General features: G+C 39.1%; 1 protein-coding gene across 2 annotated transcripts in view; it reads left to right on the plus strand.

Annotated features, from left to right (window-relative positions):
- LOC126351531 (leucine-rich repeat-containing protein 15-like) overlaps positions 1-23,758 on the plus strand; it is a 269,906-nt gene that overhangs the window by 136,914 nt on the left and 109,234 nt on the right. The window contains exon 1 of one of the 2 annotated variants that reach the window (XM_050002616.1): positions 4,489-4,571. The exons of the other annotated variant lie outside the window; for it this stretch is intronic. The gene's annotated coding sequence lies outside the window, so the exon portion shown is untranslated. Of the gene's footprint in view, positions 1-4,488; positions 4,572-23,758 lie in introns of those variants that run through there. 2 annotated transcript variants of the gene reach the window in all.

A 23,758-nucleotide genomic window follows, 5' to 3' on the forward strand; every position in this document is an offset into this window, starting at 1 on the left:
CATACAGACAACTTTTACTATTAATGCAAAAAAATTATCAAATTATAAGATCCCAAGTACTAGTTCATTAGTTTATTATGAAATTGACCAAAAAGTAGATACATGCTACATTACAGTTTTGCTACAATACAGAACTCGTGATGCACACTAATTACCAATCATAACATTGTAAATATTGAATAAATAACTTTTTGTGAAATGCATTATCATCTATTACATTACTTGAACGAACACCATTCTGTTTATTTTGTATTAGTTAATTTTTATAAATGCCAATTTGGAACTATAGCGATATTGCCACATGGTAACAACTTTACTAAAGGAATCTATTTCAGTTATCTGTTAAATCTGTTTTGGAAGTGCAGATTATAATTTTATTTATTGATAGAATACGAAAATTTGAGCATTTTGTTTGTATTTAGCTTTTGTTTAATTACCCATCTGTACAAATTTTTGTGAAGTAATTATAAATGTTGCCCTTTTTGTGCACTGGAATGCTTTTAAATTGTAATCACCAGATCATCAGTTTTTGCAAAATGTCTGTAACAATGAGTTCAGTTATTGCTATATTTATTATTGTTGGGTTTTTAATTAAAATTACCAATGAAGTTAGCACGTATAAAAAAATGTGTAACTACGACATCTCTGAACTAGCAAAAGGATGCTCATGACATAATGTGCCAGTGGCACTCTCATTCTTAATATTCTGACAATTTACTAGATTTCCATCTTAAGAAAGATGTTGGTTCATGTACCACTTACAGTGCAACAATTTTTCCTTCTGTCAAGCTCAAGGTCTAAGATTTTCTTTATACTCTGAATCGCTATATTTTTCTGTGGACAGTTCGTAGACTTATTTATTTTACTCATTGCTCGCTTCCTTTACCAAGAGTTCGGTTCTTGTATCATTGCCTACTGTGTTAGTGTCATCAGCAAATGATCTACATAGCTATCATAACCTGAATAGCTGCTTTTGTATATTAATAACAGTAATGGGTCTAATATGGAACTTTAAGGAAATCCTCTGTCAAAGTGTTTTCTTTAGTCTGATACATGTTAGTGCCATTTTTTAAATTATATTTTAAACATCGATAATTCTACACTTTGTTCCTTATTTTACAGTTTTAACGAATACTACTCATTAGCAACTCCACATTCTTATTCCAATTTAAAATTCTTTTGTGGTGAAGTGTGCCAAGGATATTGAATGAATCTGGATACTTATCTCTTTCAAAACTGTCCTTGCCACATTCTCAAAGCACAGCTTTTGTTAAATGCATTTTCACCGATCTTGTTACTCTGATCATTTTTGAAACAAACCGGTACCCCCTAAGGAAGTTATCTTTATCTTATGTAATTCATAAATGTGATTTCTCAAGAGATTCCGCTATTTTCAGAATGATAACAGCAGAGAAATTAACCTATAATTTTCAGTACCCTTGTACAAGTTACAAGAAAAGTTTGTGTTTATAATATTCCAAATTTTTGTAGATTATTTATTGAGAACCTACCCCAAAAAATAAATATTATGTTTTGTTTCTCTTTCTCTTTGTCTGTTTTACAACATCCGCATAGCACTGTACTTGTTCTATGCAATATTTTATAATTTAAACATTTAGTTGTAGTAGTTGTTCGCAACACGCATGTACTTCTATCACAGTGGGTTGTGCAAAACTTCAGCACGAAACTGTCACATGATGTGTCACTACCAAGTAACATAGGTTGATGAAACTTAGAAAGAACTGCTACAGGATAGTACAGAAGTTTACTGAAATAAATATGCAATAATCCAAACAGAAATGATGCTTTTATTCAAATACAATTAAAGCATAAAAGGCAGATTTTCAACTACTTCTTTTACCCTCCCAGTATATCATTAAAAACTTAATGTGCCTCAGTTACTTCATCCTTTTTTGGATAGCTGTCATAACGTTTCTTTTATTCTTGATCTCTGTCATAGAACCTTGATTTGTTTTTATTTCTGTCCAGCTGGTCTTCGTTATCCTGTAAACGCATTCTCTCTGTCCTCAACAGTGTCCAGCATCAGGTCGATTAATAACATTTTTTTCTTTTCGTTACTAAACGACTTCATCACTAGTAGTTGTCAAAATTCAATGTGAGTTAAGCTGTTGCCCTTATTTTCTTATCATCTGATGTCTTCTTCATGTAAGGTACTTAAATAACAAAATTTTCCATTGTTTCTGTTTTATTCCTTTCACTTTGAAAGCGATGCACACTACCATAATTTTGGAATATTATGACAACGTAAGGTGATACGATGGCACTCTATATCCTCTATCAAGGAGAGCCATCTCGTAAATTAAAGACACAAGTGACGTTAGTGAGGGCCACAGAAGATTACACTCTCGGATGAGAAAAAGAAAGAAAGCCATTTAGCATTTTTGTTGAAAGGGTATTTACACAAATCAAACTTATTACTACATAAAAAAATCAATACTAGATAACTGATAACATCTTATTCTGGTTTGAAGCTTCTCTTTACGTTTTTCACGATTTAAAATTTGGGTTGTTTTGAAATCCGCCTTATGTAGAACGCTATTTATTATTTATTTCTTTTATTCACCTAGACATGACCCGACACCTATTTGTCGTCATCTGTGTGTCTAATTTATTTCTGCAGAGTATAATATAAAGTTTAAAATCATGTATCCATTCTGCGCCTAGAAATTATAACATATGCTTTTTTTTGGTTTGTTTCGTTTGCTCACCTGAAAATTACATTACTAATGAAATTATGGGTTTTTGTGCCCTTTTCGTCGTTTTGGCAATACGTCATCCGTCAAGTAGTTATGAATAAAATTTTTGTGTATTTCTGAAGTACTATTTTATGTGTAGAGCTTATTATGTTGTTGTACTGACATTTTAAATCCAGTTGTGTACCTCTGGTGGATATCTCTTTCTGTTGCTGTTGAGGAAACTGTTTTCACAGTTATTTATAAGAATTTCACTTCACACATAATTTCCACACAACGTGACAAAACGTGATTTGAGAATACTTCTGTCTCCATACGCATTAAAAGGTGCTATGTTATCGCTGCTCACTTGTTCATCGTTTGCCTTGTGTTTAATGTGACGCTACTTTTGAATGCTTCGTGAGAACTATCGTTCTGTCTGGTTGGAGGCTGGGGAGGGGGGGGTGTATGTGATGTGATTTTTTTACAGAAGCTGAGAGCCGAAATGCATAACTGATTCTGTGTGCCAGGTATCCGACAGTTTCTTTGTAGGTTTTTGAAGGTATGACCCACTAGATGTCTAAGCACAGCTCATGTAATTTGCTTAAATAACGGGCCAATGACTTTCGTTCGCGGTGACAGCATCCTATAGCGACTCAGAATGGTTCCATAGAATTTAAAATAGGCTAAGTTTTCGCCGAGACATCAATGTGAATTCCCTATAATGCTCCTCAAACCACAGTAGCGCGGTTCTGGCTCCGAGACACGGACAGTTATACTGCTGAAAGATGACTTCGCCATCGGGAAGATATGAAGCATGAATGGATGTGGCTGTCAACGTGTCTTCTGTTGCTACCACAGGTCCCACGCAGGCGCAGGAGAATGTTTCCCATACCATTATACGTTCCTACCAGCCTGCTTCCGTGATTCGGTGTACGTGTCGAGCCGATGTTCTATTCGTGACGGCATTTGCGGAGTCGACCATCAACGTACTGTATAAAAATTGTGATTCATCCAAAGACCCGACCCGTTTCAATTGATCGACGACCGAATGCCAATGGTCCCGGGCCCACTGCAATAGAATTGATGATATCGTTGAGTTGACATGTGAATTCGCAGGGGTGGTCTGCTGCGGAGCTCCGTATTCAACAATGTACGATGAACGGTATGCTCCGGAATAGTTGCACATGCATCAGTATTGTGCTCTTTCGGCAGAGATGCCACGGATAACCAACTTCACAGAACAGACAAGCCTCAGAACCTCACGTTCTGTGAACCAACCAGCACCTACTGGTAGTTTTACCGTCCTTCTACCTTTTTCCGTAGATCCTCAAGACAGAAGCACCTTAACATTCGACCAGCTTTGCCGTTTTCGAGATATTCGTTCACAGGCTCTGCTTAATAATAATCTGACCTTTGTCAAAGTCACTTATCTGAACGGATTTCCCCATTTGTAGCCCATACCTTGTCCGTGTCTCCTGCGCTTACATAGTTCTGTCACCGCGTCACTTGCCTGTGAAACCACCAGGCGGCATCCAACGTCACATTGGGCAGAGTGGTCATAATGTTATGGCTTATCCTCTGTGTGTGTGTGTGTGTGTGAACGTATCATATTACATCACATATGTTTCATCCACAGGCGCATTTCAAAACAACCAAATTATAGACTGCTGATATTTATTACGAGTGTGGATTTGCTGTAGCCAGTACGCACGTAGAAAGGGAGGCAGAGAGCGCAGCGGGAGCAGTGGTTAGCGGGGGTCCGTGGTGTGGGGAGCGAGGGCGTACCATCCTCATTAGGGGGCACGGTGTGGGCGGCGTGGCGCAGCACGCAGTGCGCCGCTGGCTGCGGGCCAGGCTTCAACACTCGCCGCTCCGGTAAGCCGCTCATTGTGCCGCTGCCTGCCTCTAGTATCGATTACAACCTCCCGTACCACGCTTCCGAAGCAGGTTTTATAGCAAGCATGTAACGAAACTGTATGATCTTCGTAAGTAATATATCATACATTGCTATAGCTTGTATCATAAACATTAAAAAGTTCGCTCGATTTACAAACATCATGTAATAATAATGATAAGAGAAGACTATTAGTCTTCGCCAGCAGCCTTGCCATCGATTCCCGTCATATCAGCGAAGTTAAGCGCTATTTAAGCTCTCTCGAACTTGGCTGGCACTTGGACGGTGACCATCCGGGTCTGCCGAGTGCTGTAGGTGAGTTGGGGTACACTCAGCCCTTCTGAAGCCAATTGAGGAGCAACCTGATTGAAAAGTATCGAATCTGGTCTCGGAAACTGACAATGCCAGGGAGAGCGATGTGCTGACCCACTGCCCCTCCTTATCCGCATCCAGTGACGCCTGTCGGCTGAGGATGAAGGCGTCGTCGGTCGGTGCAGTTGGGCCTTCCGAGGCCTGTTCGGACGGACGGTTTGAGTCCTCTAACGCTTGGTTTGCGATTTACGAGATACTCAACTGTAGACATGTGTTGTGGTCTTCAGTGCGAAGACTGGCCTGATGCAGCTCGGTCTGCTATGCCTGTACTGTGCAAGCGTCTCCGTATCTGCATAATTAGTGTAACATATGTGCATTTGAACCTGCTTACTGTTGCCAAACTTTGGTCTCTCAGTATAATTTTACCCACCTTATTTTCCTACGTTAGCAAATGAGCTGTTCCTTGATGAATCAAGTTGTATCCTATCAACCTATCTCATCTTTTAGTTAAACCGTAAAGCCCTTTATTCCCCAGTTCGATTCAGCACCTTGTCATTAGTTATTCGATCGTCCCATCTAATCTACTGCATTTTCTGTAAAAGCACACTTCAAAAGCATCTATTATCTTGTCTGAGCTGCTTATCGCTCAATTTTCTCTCCTGTGCAGCCCTATTCGCCAGACGAATGGTTTCAGGCACTAAAATTTATATTCCACGTCATCAGATTTCTCTTTTTGGGTATAGCGTTTCTTGCTATTGCCAGTCTGCATTTTACGATGACTATTCTGGTTCAAAATGGCTCTGAGTACCATGGGACTTAACTTCTGAGGTCATCAGTCCCCTAGAACTTAGAACTACTTAAACCTAACTAACCTAAGGACTTCACATACATCCATGCCCGAGACAGGATTCGAACCTGCGACCGTAGCCGTCGCGCGGCTCCGGACTGAGCGCCTAGAACCGCGAGACCACCGCGGCCGGTGATGAGAGTAGAGAATTGGCAGAAAGCACAAGTGGCTGCGTTCTATGACGAGGGTATCGGAAAGCTGGTACAATATTACGTTAAATGTCTCTGTTGGAGCGGCGACTATGTAGAGAAGTAGCTGAAATTTGCACCTAGCTTATGCAAGTAGAACATTTTTCATTTTGACTATGGATTCCATTTCGCGACCGACCTAACCTTGCTTTCCGAATAGCTCTCGTATATCCTCACTGCTTCGGCTATTGTCATTTATTTTGCTGCCCAAATAGCAAATCTCATCTACTACTTTTAGCATCTCATTTCCTAATTGAATTTCCTCAGCATAGCCTGATTTCATTCAATTCCATTCCATTACTTTAGGTTCAGTTTTGCTGATATTTATCTTACAACCTCTTTTCAAGGTAGTATTCATTCCGTTCAAAGCGTCCTCCCAAGTAATTCTACTCTCTTACAATTTTTATGTATTTTTATTGTATTTCACCGTTAATAACTTCAAAATTTCAAAGAATGCATTCCAGTCAATACATTCGAAACTATTATCTACATGTGCAAACGTTACAAGTGTAATTTATCTCTTTCAGTCTTTCTTCTACTGTAAGTCGTAGCGTCATACTGACTCTCCAGAAGTGATGTTTCACCAGGTCGGCTCCAACAGTGAATGAAGCTTTGAACAGATATGTGGAAAAGATTAATGTCATCAGAAAAATCTCAAGTTAGACTGCCGACGATTGATGTTGATGCTTACCATATTAAACAATTTAGTTTGAGGAAGACAAGTTATGAAAAGTAAGAAAATGATACAGTATACCTCTTTCAACTATGAAGGACCTACCAAGATAATTCAGTTTGGACCTTGCTCCATTTTCTTGAAAAATCAATAAAATAATGTAATAATTAAGGTTTAATCACTCAAAACATTTCGTATAGTTTAAAACAGTCAAAAGTTTCACCGTTTTGGTGTGCTTATGAGTTATGTAGATATTATGAATGCACTTGCGTTAGTAGTTTAGTAATACACGTAGTACTAAGTACCTACAGCCGAACGACTTACCTGACGTAGCGGTAATTATATACACAAAACTTCTTCTGAATCAGTTTATCTAATGGTGAAAAAAGTATCAGAATCACACAGTAGTCCCTAAGATTAGCACTCACATATAGACAGAAAACTATGGCAGGTGACTGTATAATATGTATAGATGTTTTGCAGAGTAACAAGATGTCAAAGCAGTAGTTTCAATAGAAATATCAGCGTCAGCCATTAAGTTTTGAATAGATCCGTTAAAATGCACAGCTATGTCGGTAAGTTACAGAGGCCTGTCTTCATAGCGTACATTCGAGGTGCAACTCTATCTCAGACTGACTCATGAGGACAGAAACATATCTTGGTGTTGTTGAAGAAACAACTATGCATTCGACAAGCTGTTTAGAAAGGCCACGGGACACGTACAACGCTGTCGGTGGATGTTCAGTAATTTATCACGGAACGTCTGTTCTCTACTTTAAAATGTGAACTTCGTGGTATGTTCTTCAACGCACTAACTATAAGCAATTAATTAACATAGCCAACTGTAAACTGTTAGATACCAAAGTGGGCTATGTTAACCACACAGGTTTAATCCGGTTGGAGAAATGCTTGACTCAAGAAAACGGAGGAGGGAAGACTAGTATTTAGCGTCTCGTCATTGACAACGAAATTAAGAAAGGTGAAAATTATGATGAAGTAACCATCCCGGCATTTACTTTAAATGACTTAGCAAAACGTGAGCCTGCGTGAGTGGGCAGCGATCTCAGTCGGTGTCCTCTTGGGTAGGAAACCATTGACTTACCACTGCACGACCTGGATCGATTAGACTATCGAGAAATTGTCTAAAAGTGGAAGTAATTTGAAGAATTAATTTTATGTGGCTTAAAGTTAAATATAAATGCGAAAACAAACTTACAACAAACAAATATTAATACAGAGGAGTTGGATAAGTAGTGCAGCAAGGCAATCAGGGTCCAGCACCAAGACAGTCGTATCAGAATCTGAGAGTAATTGTAGATCTCATATTTTATCGGAATAATGATTATCAGTGGCAAAATCTACCACTGATTTGTTTTCAGCAGAAACTTTATGAAAGTGTCTGTCAGCTCCCATGGTTATTAAACATTATCTTATAAACTGTGTAGCATGTTAAAATGACACTTATTTTCACTAAGAGGAACATTCCATTATTCCATTATAATTGATTGTTTACCAATCGTCCCTTTGAGCGGACTACAGTCAATCAAACAGTGACTAACTTAAACAGTGTCTGTTGTTCTTATTGATCAGTCAGAGTGTGACTAATGAGTCAACTTATCACAACTGATATATTAATGTTAAAATTAAATAATGTATCCAGCGAGGAAAGACAGCAGTAATCACAATCAACTATTTACGGTATTATCTTGTTGACTTCAATCGTAAACATGCAACAATCTTTAATAGTAAGTATGACACTCATATTCAGTTTTACCTGCGGGCTCTTATTGTTGTCTTTCCAGACATTAATAAGTTACTAAAGGGCTATACAGTGTAGCGTATATTTGCAGCAAAAAGAAGATTAAGAAAACAATAACTGGAAAGCTACTTGCACTGTTTTATCAAGCTGTTAGGAGGAACCAAACTCAAAAAGTCACTGAAGTGGATACTGACTGTTTGGCAGAAGTTTAAGAAGTAGGTAGAACTCACAGAAAGTACCTAGTACAGATTCAGCCATATGTTGCCTTAGCAGTTAGCTTTCTCATTCTTCTGTATTGTGTATTGAACTGGGGACCTAGAAACGATGGAGAGGCTTCATCCCGCCTTAGCCCTCAGTGATTCACAACCCCACAAAAGGCAACTTCAGTCCACCCACCCCACCGCCGCCCCACACCGAACCGGGGTTTCTGTGTGGCTCGGCCCCCAGCGGACCTCCCAGGGAACGTCTCAAAGCAAACGAGTGAACCTCAAATGTTTGTGTGGTAGTGTAATTATGGTGTACCTGTACGTGGAGACTGTTTGCGCAGCAATCGCTGACAGTGTAACTAATGCAGAATAAGGAAACTAGCCCGCTTTCGCCGAGGCAGATGGAAAACGGCCTTAAAAACCATCAACAGGCCACCTGGCACACCGGACCTCGACACTAATCCGCCGGTCGGATTCGTGCCGGAGACCGGCACGCCTTCCCGCTCGGGAAGCAGCACATTGGACCGCGTGGCCATCCAGGCGGGCTTTGTCATCCTTACTTTCAAACTCTCTAATTTCCGTAACAGTTTGACAGACAATGTGAGGAGTAGATAGAGCGTACTCCACACACTAAGTGCAGATTCAGTGATATTCTGCATTGTCAGACAGAAATGATAATACCATATACTCAGCGAAAAAAGCGAACGATTAGTACATCTGTAATGCACTGGTTGCAGACCCAAGGAAAATTACAACAGCAAACCTAATAATCCCCCATACTGTAAAACCGTCACTAATAAAAAGAGTGATTACCAGATTAGTCATACAAGTTAGATGCACACAAAGAGATGTCCATTTGCCCATTGGCATAATCTGCAGCTCGTGGTCTAGTGGTTATCGTTGCTGCCTCTGGATCACAGGCTCCCAGGTTCCATTTCCGGCCGAGTCGGGGATTTTCTCCGCCCGGTGACTGGGTGTTTGTGATGTTCTTGTCATTTCATCAGCATTCGGGAAAATTGCGAGACTGGACTTCGAAGAGACTGAGAATTTGTGCGGGTGCTAACAACTGTCCCGCTGAGCGCCCCACAAACCAAACATCATCACCATCATCATCCCATGGACACAGGCAGCAGAGAAACAGCGCGTGAACTGTGTGTGAAATGGAGTAACAGTACAACACAGCAAAGACAACAAAACGAAGAGGATGAATTCTCACTACGTCGTACACATGAGAGATTATTCATTTTACGAGAATATTATTACAGCGAGGTAGAGCTGAAGGGATCCGCACCACACAAGTGAAGGCTACATCATTTTAGACCCCTTCAGTATAATGCTGAGGCAAAACATTATGACTTCTGCGACAGCTAATCCCACCTGGTGATGCTGTTGGCACATGGAATGGTAAGAAAAGCGTATAAGCAGAGCAGAGACCGCAAAATACACTGACGTAAGCGAATTCGGCGAAGGAAAAATTGTAGTGGCCCAGCGCCTGGTAGTGACAATTTTGGGATGGCAAAGCAGATTCTCTGTCTGCGTGAGCATCTATGGAAAGTGAATGAAGGACGGTAAAACCACGAATAGGCGACAAGGCGTTGGACGTTCACGTCGCATAACACAGGGCGTGTGTAGAACTCAGGTCGCCTGCAGTGCTCGTGCGAGCATGCCAGTACGAGTATCTGTTGCCCCAGTGCACACTCCGATTCCACCACGTCAAGCTGTCTGAGCGGCAGAGGGGCGACGGAGGGAAACTGCGAAAGCGCCGCGCATGCGGCAAGCGACTTTGTTTCATATTTCGCATTTCTTAACAGTATAGATCACAGACAAAACAAATTTTTAGTATTATTTAATTATTTTTGGGGCACTGAAGATATAATTTATATTTGGCACAGACTGTGCGTACGCACAGATGCAGACAGTTTTGAGATTTTCGTCAGCAGACAGTTTCACAGATTTTCATCACTCAGGATGCTGCCCAATCACGACTTTCTTAGCTTTTCACGCACGTATGTTGAACAAAATATTGATATCAAATACGACCTCGTTATGGACATGTGGATACTCTTCCCGAGGAAAACACAACTCGTGGACAGTTTTAGCGTGAAAGATTTGACTTTTAAACGGAAATCACATTGCAGGCGGACCAGTTCCATCCGCAGATGCTTAGAGGTGTTTCCAGCAGAAATAGCAAACGATCTCGAAAACAGTTCAAACGGATGTAAGATTGACAGTGTCCTCAAACTTTTAGGAAGCTATTCCCGCGATTTTTTCAGCACCATAATGGATTGTTCAAAATTTGTGTTATTTTTAACCGCAGTGAGCTTAGGGAAATGAACCGTGATCCTTGTCAGAAGCCGTGCCTTCACAATGCGATTTTCTTTTTACATGCATCCAGTTCCACCATGAAATCGGAAATAAGCTGCTTCTCACCTTTCAGTGTCTTTCTGCGAGCAGCCTGCAGTCAGTTCTGTTTAAATTTCAAGATCTGCAATCTATTCTGGATTTTATGATTTTCGTTCTTGCTTTACTTTTTCCTTCAGAAATTCAACAATAGCGGGTCTTAAATCGAAAACTAATTTCACACATGTCTTTTGACTTAATCAACATACTTTGCAGTAATATTTAATGTCTCTATGCACTTTCAGTTCAATTCCATCAAAAACTCTTGGAAGTGACTTCGTAAGAAAGAGTGCTACTCTCACCACCAATTCCATCTCTTGCTCCATACCTGCTTCTTGATGTACAAAACAATGAATCCTTTACAAAACATCCGTCGATCGTTGTAATTTTCATCTCTTTCGCCGGCAAAGAAATACGTAAATTCTATCTGCATTATGTTGTAATGTCGTTTCATAGCGAGTTTGTGGTACCCTTCGGTTGTGCGAATACGTAATAGATACTGAGAGTTCTCATCCTCCTTCGTGATTCCCATTAATTTTTAAAGAATAGCGACGATAGATCTCTAGACTGCCATTTGCAAGGCAAACAGCCACTTCCTAAGAATACACTAGGAACAAATAGCGAAGGTTAAACAGTGCTTACACCAAGATACAGCCAAACTGAAGAAAGTCGTGCTGACCAAAATCAGCAGCATCAGTTGCTGGGCGAAGTGTCGCATCGCACTGCTAAACGAAATGTCGCGCTATTCGAGGAAGACTGAGCAGAGCTGAGACGTACCGAATAGTACTGAGACAGGCCAACCTCGGACCCCAAGCGAGCTGCACATTGTGCACGTGTGAAGTTTTGCATGCAATGGCCGACCCTGTCAAACAGAACTTACAGGTCGGAGGCTTACCCGCGATGTAAAGCCAGCATAAGAGACGATCTGCGGCAGACATGACGACTCAGTACAACTGTTACGAATCACACCGTTCAGCGTACATGATTGAAAACAACGCTCTGCAGCCGACAAGCCCTGTATTGTCTCAAGTTGACGCAACGACATCGTCATTTACTACTGCAGTTGTCACAGTATCACGGAGATTGGACAGTGCATCAGTGGAGACGTATCGCTCAGTCGGATAACTCACGATTCTTATTGCACCAGGTAGATTGTCGTATGGGGATACGCCGTCATCCAGGCGAATGACTGCTCGATAGATGCACGGCACCACGGATGCAGGCCAGTGGAGGCAGTGTTATACTATGGGGGACATTCACCTGGGCTTCCATGGAACCCCTTTGTAAACAAAAGAATCATGACAGCTGTGGACTATGTGCATATTACTGCAGACCACTTGCATCCCTTCGTGTTTCTTGTCTTCGCCGATGACAATGGCATCTTCTAGCAGGGTAACTGTCCATATTAAAATGCTAGAATCATGATGGTGTGGTTTGAGGAGCATGATTGTGAACTCACGTTGATGTCTTAACCACTGAATTCGCATGATCTGAACCCTATGGAATATATCTTGGACGTTATCGGGCGTCAGCTCCGTGTCTATAAACCATCGGCCTGTAAATTATATAAATTATGTGAACTGTGCGGGAACATCTGGTACAACATATCTCTGGGAACTTCAGTTGCTGCAGCGTAGAATCGCCGCTGTATTGCGTGCTAAAGGTGAACCCATTCTAAAGATGAACTAACACGCTATTAATCAGTTGAACACACCTTTTCAGCTCACTGGTGTAACTTATACACCTGTAACAATACGATGTTTCCCTCTGGATTCGTCGGTCATCCGCTCAGAACCACACAAAAAATTATTTTAGTATGTGGCATTGTGGTTAGAAACTAATCCGTCAGATTGTTAGTATCATCTATCCAATACTTACTACACAAAACTATTTCAGCTCGTCGAAGAAAGATGAAAAGTTCACTTTCAGACCACGGGAGTCTTTAGATTACGAAAAAATTGTTTTGAGATTCTGAGCTGGCACTCGCTGTCGTCTGTTATCTGCGAATTGATAAATAAGACGAAGTTTAGGATGAGAGCACGACCTACAATTTAGTCTAGTACTCCTGGAGGCGCTGTACCACAAATCTGGCGAGCCGGTATGGACAGTTTCACTGCTGGGGAATTCTGTTCCCGGTATTACAGATCGTCAGTTTTAATATCGGATTCCTTGTGTAAAAATTACAGCTTCCTGGCGACAGCCGACACGTGAACATCCCCTGAAGTTTGTTTCTTTCAAGTAATAGTACAACAAAGGAATATAAAAACTGGCTTCAAATAAAGCAAAATTTTTAGCGAATCATTTATCAGATTCCAATTAATACAGCAGTCCCTCAGTTCAACAAATATTTTTTGATACACATCAGTGGCGTTCCAGTCAACTCTATACATGGAGAAAATTTTTTTTGTTGATGACGGCAAATGTTGCAATCACCGATAGAACACCAGAACTCCGAGTGGAGGAAGAAAATGAAACCCTAAAGTAAGTTTATAATTTGTCATCATGCAATAATCGCACACTAAACTTTAAGAAAACTATGCTTTTAAAGTTCTATCATGCCTTATTGTTACACACCACTCCTATAAGAACTTTATCATTAGTATGAAATCCAGAATAAATTTTCACTCTTCAGTGAAGTGTGCATGTAAATGAAACCTCGTGCCAGATTAAAACCGTGTGCTGGATCAAGAATCGAAACTTGGACCTTTGTCTTTTACAGGCTAGTGCTATACCAACTGTGGTACTCAACATGACACAAGACCTGTCGTCACAGCTATACTAATCCCAGTATGTCTCCTACCTTCCAAACATCACAGAAGTTTTCATGTGTAGAAGAGTTCTCCTTGCAACAGCTAGACTGGGATGAGGTCTACAGGGAACCTGATGTTAATCTAAAATTAACCTATTTCATGATATATTTGCCAGTAAATTTGAAAACACTTTCCCTAGGAAAGCAGTGTAAGAAACCATGATTTCCTAAAGGGAGAAAAATATCTCGTAAACGGAAAATGCATCTTACAGCTAGAAGGAGCAACGATTGAGAAACAATCCAACAATATAAAAACTGAAACTTCCTGGCAAATTAAAACTGTGTGCCCGACAGAGACTCGAACTCGGGACCTTTGCCTTTCGCGGGCAAAGGTCCCGAGTTCGAGTCTCGGTCGGGCACACAGTTTTAATCTGCCAGGAAATTTCATATCAGCGCACACTCCGCTGCAGAGTGAAAATCTCATTCTGGAAATATAAAAACTACTGCACTATATTGAAAAAAGTTATTAAAAAGTCCTGAAGTATGTGAATTATCTCTGAGATTAGCACCTCTGACAGTAAAATTAAAACAATTTGGAGTATTGTTAAAAGAGAAACAGAGATATCGAGAGCACAGGAAGACTATTTCTATCAAATTCAATGAAAAGTTTGTTAACAAAAAGTCAGAAACAAAATATTTTAATAATCATTTTTAAGTTATGTAGAGAAAATAGGATCCAGCTGTTCATTATAAAATACAAGTTTGAATACGGGAAAGGCAATAACCATGCAATTTGATAAAACTGAAATTCAACCCACCTCTCCCACTGAAATTAGAAGAGTAATCAATTCACTCAAAAATAAAAGCTTGGATGGAATTGATTGCATTTTCAACAAAGTTCCTTGTTCCCAATTCTCACTCACATAGGTAGTAGCTCATTGAAACAGGACATTTTTTCTAGACAGATTGAAATGTGCTATTGTTAAACCATTTCACAAAAAAGTGTATACATCTGATGCTAACAACTACAACCGAATTTCACTTCTGACAGCTTTTTCCAAAGTTCTTGAAAAAGTAAAGCTTCACACATTTATAAAACTGAAGTACTAACAGTTTGGTTTCCAGAAAGGATTTTCAACAGAGAATGCTATATATGCTTTGATTGATCAAATATTAAATGCTCTGAATAACTGAACATCACCCATTGGGATATTCTGGGATCTCTCAAAGGCTTTTGACTGCGTGAATCATAAAATTCCTTTAGATAAGGTAAGTATTGTGCTATGAGTTAGATAATGTGCCAATGATTTAATGCATATTTAACTGGAAGAATGCAAAAGTTTGAAATTAGCAGTAGAGATAGTCATTTACTGGGGAGGTATCAAGAACAGTGTCCCATAGGGTTCAGTCGTGGGTCCTTTATTGTTCTTAATATATATTAATGACGTGCCACTCTATATTCGTAAAAATGCAACGCTAGTTTTTTTTTTTTTTTTGCTGATGATGCAAGTTTAATAATCACACCTAACCAACAAGAACTAGCCGAGAAAATTGTAAATAATGCCTTTGCAAAATAATCAAGTGATTCTCTGCAAATGGAACTCTCACTAAATTTTGAGAGAAAACAGTTGTGCTCACTGACATAACACCATTGAGTTCACTTTGAACAGAAGTTTGTTGCTAATGCAGAATAATCAAAATTTGGGTGTATGTATTGATGAGAAACTGAATTAGAGAAACGCAACGATGACCTCTTGAAATATTTACGTTCAACTGCTTACACTATCAGCGTTATTGCAAATTTTGGTGACAAACATACAACTAAATTAGCCTACTATGCCTATTTTCATTCGCTGCTTTCAAATAGTATCATCTTTTGGGGTAATTAATAGCGTTAAGAGTCTGACAGATAGTCAATGTCGTATTCGTGATCTGTGGAACAACCGTTAATATAATTAATGTAGTGTGAATAGTTTTCGTACAGTGAATTACACTGCCTTACTACATATATACAGCTTCTAACTTCAGTATTTGTTGTGTTAAACCTTACCGCTTAATAAGTAGATTACGACAACATTATAGATTTTTAAATTCGCTCAGTAATTGTATAAATCACTGAGAATGAAATTTTTGTTAACTCTGAAAGCCGTTAGACATAGGTAACATGCAACTAGCTCATGGGGGACCGACGACCTTATTAGCCAAATAGTTTAATAGAAGAGTTGGTTTTTCGAATTGGTTTGCGATGTGCATGACATAATTCTTAAGATACAAAAACGAACCGAACATTTTCCAACTTATGACATTGTGTCAGTAAGTCTGTGCAGGCACAAAAGATAACAAATCCGTTATAACATCACATCAACTGGACACAATGCCGCAGGAGAGAAAAATAGTTACGAGTGTTTGCGTACAAGAGCTAAACGTGTACATAAAACGACCTAACCCTGTTGTCAAATCCGGAAAACCGTTTCCTACTTGAGAGAGAGAGGGGGGGGGGGTGGGGGAAGGGGGGAGGGAGATCTCTTTCATCGTGACTGTACTATGCATTTACGCTGTCACGGATAAATTCCAAATTAGCTCCTTGTTTGCATCCACGATTCTAAATACTGTACTACCTCTTCGTTTAACTCTCTCAGTAAATGATATCTCAGATCAGTGACTTTCCTTTCAGTTTCCAGACTAGGTAAAGAAACAGCAGTGTTCGACTGAATAAATAAATTTTATCATGACACATAAATATTATGCTTTTGGTGTTGAAAGAAAAGTATTGCCTGTGTAATTTTGTATTATAATGTAACGTCACCAAACTTAATTATTCTGTTTTTGATGTCTCAGTTATTTGCTAATTACTGTTCACGAGACAGATATTTCATCTGGAACTGTCTTCATTCTTTTTACCTCAAATTTTGTTTTGTAAGTTTGTTATTGTTCTCAGAAAAATTTTAATAGTACCTGTAGGCCACAAAAGATAAACACCCTCCTCTAGTAACACGCAAATCTTAAAGGAATTACTATATGCGATTTCACGCGCCACCACAGTATTCACGCAAAAGTTTAGACGTTTGCGAATTACCGCCCGCTTGGCTCGTGTAACATAGCAATTCTATGTCGTTGCTGTCGCATTCAGATTGCTTCTCGCCCGAGTGTTCTGATAATTATATGTTACGCCATGCGTATTTCTCGTCTGTGTGCAATATGACAAAAACGAAATCATACTACGGATCACGCACTGCGAAGCGGGTTGGCGTGTTAAACATCGATTCCCGATAACCAGTATCCAGCAGCGGTGTGACAAGTTGTAGGAGTATGCAAAGTACTCGAGCTGAATGTGAATAAAATATACGTTTCGTTAATGAAGCTCAGTAACCTAAAAATTCGATTCAAATTAATTTCACTTCCGTAGCCATTCACAGTAATTTTGTCAGAAAATGAATTGCTGGTGGATTGAAAATATTCAAGTTTTGTTAACTGCAGCCTCTCCTAATTCATAAATCTCGTATAATCCTTACAGTGAGACGTGAAACACAGTGATCATAGAATCTAACTGTCAGCTTGCACAGACGCTTGGAAGACTCATTGTTTTGCCCATACCTGATTGTTAAAGTCAGAACTACTATTGTGCAATCCGCCCCCACTCTCGTATCTGAATGAGTGCGTCCACTTCACACGTGGAAGCTAAGAGCATATCTCCTCCAGTAGAACCATTCTCAGAAAAACACTGTGGTTCCGATTTCCAGGTTGATGACTGCTTCACTTTTCACTGAAAATAATGCAGTTTCCCTTTCGGACATCATATTTTGTCTTCCTAAGTTGGTTTAGGTAACTGTTGGGTCATTTTCATCAGTTAGATCACTGCGTCTTCCCCTCGCTATTATTTTCTAAGTTATTTTCATCAGTTAAATCACTGAGTCATCCCCTCGCTGTTATTTTCTGATACTCGGACTATAAACACAACGCCTTTCCTCCTTTCTTCCCGTGGCTCAAGTAACAATGCAGATCTTTAACTTCGAGAAAAGCACGTTGAGCAGCCAGTGATCTATCTCGTTGAACTCCATCCACGTCTATTGCGGCACTGAATCTCTTTCACTGAACGGCATCTTTCAATGTACTGTTGCGATGCAGTGCCAAGGACTGAGAAATGATGAACATCACCGATTACGTCGTCCGTTCAAAATATCGGTTTCGTAATTATATATCTACATACTAGCATTAGTGTTAGGTGGTATTGTGACTTTTCTCAGACTTTTCCTGTTTTATTGCTTCCCGGAGAATTCCGTTTTGTTACCTTTCGGAATTTCTGATGAGAAAATAATTATGTCTTTCGCGTATCGCTGTTGAATCACATTAAAGAATATTCAGTAAAATGATTTGCTGCGGTGCGAGCACTGCCAGGAGGCCGTCATGGCCTAATTAAACAAGTGAGTTAAAAGTCTTTAGAAGGCGTATTAAACAATTCTGTTATAAGATTTTATCAGTAATAAAATGGTAATATAATAGGTCTGAGAACAAATTCATAATTAGTTTAGTGATGGATGGTGCACTAAGCCTTTTGTGCCCCTGGGGTTGGCGGCTGGGTGCGGAGCACTCCTTGCACCCATGGGTAGGACCGCTTCTATGCACTAATATAAGATACTGTTTCTAAAAGTTCTTTGCTTCAGATTTTTACATGATACTGTGATAAACCTTCGAACGAACACAGACCATATATATATTTTAAACAACAATGTACACGTTTTCTGTCACAACTGTCTGCAAGAAAGAAAATGTTCTCCTGTGCTGTGAAAAGTTGCAATTTCGGTTTCTTGCTTACAGAAGGTTTTAACGACAGTCCCAGGACATGTAAGCCATTAGGAACTTTGCTTCTCCCAATAGTATATTGTGTCTCCATATGTAAAATTTTAAACAAAAGTTCTTTACGCAACAATGTGCTGTTTTGTTTTCTTCATCGCAATCTCTTTTAATAGAAAGCCTCTACTATAGGAAAGTTGTATTTATGACTTATCGCAATCAGAACCGTGCAACACCCACTTTTTCGCGGATTAAAGCTATGCGAAATAATGTAATTGAAGCTTTTTGAGTACTAAATACAGTCACTTACAGTCACTAGCTGCACATAAATTCTATAACGCTTTACAGGTTTCCACAAATTAATTTTCATCTTCGATAACTTTGTACTCATGTAGCAGATATTATCATCTCTTTGTAGAAGTATAATGTATGTATTGTGTCTGAATATTTTCAACACTAATTGACAATTTACAGTACTTGATTCAGTTTCGTGTTGGTTTAGCAGATGTCAGTAAACTTCCTCATGGAAGAATAATGCCATGGTATCTCCAGAAATATATATTTATATTGTTTGTGACTTGATTGACAATTTACAGCAACTGATTCAGCTACTGTAAACAATCAGTGTTCAGAATAATGACACACAATATATACATTTCTGGGCATAGTCTGTGGTATTATGATTGTTGAAGAAGATATTGACATCTGGTAAATCAATACTAATCTTCTGAAGATAAAAAATAATGTGTCGATACCGGTAAGCATGATAAAATTTTTGTGTACAAATGATGATTGAATTTTATCCTGAAAAATAATACTACAGGTGGTGAAAATTATAGCCATGAATAAAATAATGTTATTGAAGCTACTATCTTCACAGATTCAGCTGGAGAGATCTCTTTTATACCTCGTTTACCAATGATCCCAACTGATTTAACATTTCAGTTTAAGCAAAAGAGGGTTTCGTTTACACTAGCATAAAGAATGCTCAAGGTGGGACATTCAGTTCGTTGTAATTGATTTACAATCAGAGTGTTTTCACCATGGTTAGTTGCATGTGTCCTTTCACAAACTCTTACCACAAAGCAAACTAAAATCTAAAATATCTGCTGTTTGCTGTTAGAACGTAGGCTATATATTTTTTGAACAATTGTTATATACATAACAACATACATAACAGATGTGCTGTGAAAATGTGCTGTTTTGTTTTCTTCTTCACGGTCGGTTTTAGCGAAAATAGCAGGGCATTATGAAAACTTTTTTGTAAGGTCAGTTGCATGTTGCCCTTTCATGGACTGGTGGTACAGATAATCAGTTCATACTCCTACTACACACTATCCAAAAATGGAAAATGTATATTCTTCGGTTTTGTAATTGTATTGAATATAAAAAAATTAATAAAACTTAAAAACAACATGAACGAAAACAAAGGGACCATATGCATTCACAATCTATATGATTTACTATAATTTCGATTTCCATATCCTTCAAAGTGGATGGTCTTGAAACGAGGAGACGAAATTCCAAATGATACCTAGATTAGAATGTGTATCTATTTCCCATACATACTCGGAAGATAGCCTGCGACTGAATTCGTAAACACGAAGCTCCTAGCAAAGCGTGAACTGACATTATGCTCCACAACGCTTCAGCAGTAACATCCTGCATGGAGCACTTGTTTGACATACACTGTCCAATCACACTCATGTGGCCCCTGTCAAAAGCGTGATAAATCACCTTTCGCTGCACGAATAGCTGCGAAACGTGCAGGAAAAGCCGGTGAGGCTCTAGAAGGTGTCGACAGGGATTGCAGCCATGCCGACTCCAATTCTGTGGCCAGCAGCACTAGGTTTCTTGGTTGAGGATCCACGGCATGAACAGCCCGATCGAGGTGGTCTACAGATTCTCAACTGGATTTGAACCCAGAAAGTTTTGTGATCAGGGGAGTGCGATAAACTCATCTGGATGGTCGCACATCAAGCTGTGTGACATGTTGCATTGCCCTGCTGGTAGATGCTATCGTGTCAACGAAAAACAAACTGCATGTAGGAGTTGGTCAGTCCCCAAGGACAGAAGAATACTTTTTATTTGTGTCCATCCATTGTGCCTTCCAGAATGACGAATTCACCCATGGAACGCCACGAAAACATTCTCCAGACCATAACGCTCCCTCCTCTGGTCTGGACTCTTCCGAAGATTGTTCTAGGGCGTACACGCCGAAGACCTTCTCTCCGATATAGTATAAAACGCGATTCATCTGAAAAGTTCACCTGTCGCCACTCAGTGGTCGTCCAGTTGCAGTAATGACGTGCAAATACCAGCCTTCGACGCTGACAGATAGCGGTCAACATGGGTGCATGAACCAGGCGCCTCCTGCAGAGGTCCACATGCACGTAGCAACGTTCGCTGAACGGTCATTGGTGAGCCACACTGTTGGTAGCCTTTGGTTCATCTTTGCTTTCAGTTACTCAACAGTAAGTCTCTTCGCCCGTACATGTCTCCACAGCCGTCTTTGCCCATACATGTCTCCACAGCCGTCGTTCACCCCTGTCATCTATGGCCTGCAATGACCGGCAGATGTCTCGACACCGGTTTCGAATGTCGTCATTTTGCCGTTCACGTTATACTTAACAATAGTGGCACGCGAATTTTCTCACAGTCCATAAAGACAGTCCTGATCGTTCATCACAGTAAAATAGCAGTGTTTTCCTCAAAGTCTGAGCAGTAAAAGAAAATGCACACGGAAGTAGTGGATTTCCATGCAGTCTTGAAGAAGTAGTGTTGTCCTTCCAACGGAAAGACAGTGCTGACTCTTGACATGCAGAGAGGTAATGGGCAACAGCAGAGCAAACCCACAGCAGAGTCAGTCGAAGTTCTGAAGAATACTGGTTGGTAGGTCATCACAGAGCAGACCCATTATACTCTTGGTAGAGATTACGGTATTGGTGGGCCACCAGAGGTTTAGACCCACTGCAGTCCTTGTAGAAATAATGCTATTGGTGAGTCATCAAAGGTGTAGATCCACTGTAGTTCTTGTAGAGATGGTTAGCAGCCTTCTGCTGTGACTGTGCAGGTGCACAATCAGCATTGAAGAATCTTGCAGAGAATATAGCAAAAGTGCATGAACCACCACTTGCGCACTCACAATTTTTTTTTTCAAATTTCAAATTTCAGTCCCTTCCTGAATTATTAACACACGTGCAAACACTAACAGTCCTCTTTTTTCACATATTGTGAATGTACTATGACCAACAGAAACGTGTGCAGTGAAATGAATGCTTTCAAGTTACTTAATTTGATAAACTGGTGTCAATTACAATTTTATAACATGAGAATACAATTACAGAGATACAGAAAACATCATTAAAAACATAATAATGCAGATAACATTTGTAGTAATGCAGGCTTTAAAAAAGAATAGAAATAAATATTTGCATCAGTGTTGCAGGAATTATGACATAAGTAAATATATAAAATAATGAGAATAGTTTTTGAAACATTAATTTCACATTTGAGCATAGAAACAGAACAGAATTAATAATGTCTAAACATCTTTACAAAGTAAATAACAACATATTATTAATGCAAATTATATTTGAGGATAACAGTATCCTCATCATAGTGAATGTACCTTAGTACTAGAAAAATTCTGCAACATAAATCTTAGTAGCTAAACACATAAAGACAGGAAAAACGGAAATACACAAGAGTACACAAACACATGGCAGAATAACACAGGAGGAAAGGACAGGGTTTGTTTTTAGTGTAACATTTGGTACTGCAGTCCAACCCAAAACTTCATTCCATAAATCTTTTGCCTTATCTCAACATTTGTTTCCAACAAAAAAATTCTTTCCAAGCATGCTTTCTGTATTTATATGTTCACATATTTCTTACCTCATTATTTATTTTCCATTATCTTACCTCATCATTTATTTCCAAGAAAATCCTACCTATACCTGCTTTCTGTACTTTTTTCGTATAATTTCTCAATGCATTTCTTCCAATTCATTGCAACTCATTCTCTTATATAGTCTACCCCCTCTTAAGCTAACTTAACTCTACTGAGCTCAGATGCTAAACTAAGGGACAAGGCAATGAAGCAGCACAAAACAATTAATACAAACAGCAATGAAAAAAATGGAAATTGTCAAAGCAAGCAGCAGCAAATCTAAGTTAGCAGAGCAAATGCAGCATTACAACTAATATGAGCCAATGTACAGCAACAAGAAAAATAAATCAGTAGTAAAATTGGCTTAACAGAATTATACAAAGTGACATTCAGTAGCATTATGTATGGCAAACAGCAGCAGCAAATGCTACAACTTATACCTAAATATGGCAAAGCTCAAGTAGAAAAAATATTACACTAAAGACAACAATGCAGATTTCACAGGTCGAGAATTTGAGTTGCAAATGTGTAGATACAAAATCCTATAAATATAACAGTGTCCCGAAATGTTCACTGACATTGTGATACATTCACACATTTACACACATTTCATAACTCTTAAAGTACGATTCTTGGTTTCCAACATCCTTTTTCACAAATCAGAGTCCCTAACTTCTATTCATTATTCATATACATATAAACATGTAATCATATTCCTCATATATGGTAGCATCATCTTATTGATCATAAACATAACTCAGCAGCATAATACACATCGTCATCTTAATAATATCATAAAAACTCAGCCAAATCTCAAAAACTTTGCAGCTTTCTGCATTAATTTCAAAACCTAAAAAAAATTCTCAGCTCATTTCAGTAGTGTCATCTACCTCAAATGTACTATAAAAATCATGATCCCATACCAAATAAATCATTCAAAGCTCTCATAGTATCACAATGGTTCCGAAAAATATGTGTAGTTCACAAAGTACACACAAATTACAATTTCATAAGTGTGAAGTTATCCAACTGTGTAATTATGTAAACATCTGTCACTGACGTAGTAATAAAACATGTTTGTCTTCCTCAGCTAAATTATCAGATAGCTGTGTAGTTTATGTGTTAGAGAAATATGGTATCGATGTGTAAAGTTGTATAGGCAAATACCATATTACCAAGGGCTCCTTGTGCTTGCCAAACACATGGTACAAAAAGTAAGCGTGTACCCCCCTGAGGATTAATGCAATTATACCCTCAGGTGTTACAGATTACAGCAATGGAATGAAATGTATAATGGAAAACTTTCTTTGTAATTCAAATATCTTTAAAAATAAATGTTTTAAGTACAAAA

Source organism: Schistocerca gregaria, chromosome 1 (genome assembly GCF_023897955.1).
Source record: "Schistocerca gregaria isolate iqSchGreg1 chromosome 1, iqSchGreg1.2, whole genome shotgun sequence".
In the NCBI taxonomy this organism is placed as follows: Eukaryota; Metazoa; Arthropoda; class Insecta; order Orthoptera; family Acrididae; genus Schistocerca; species Schistocerca gregaria.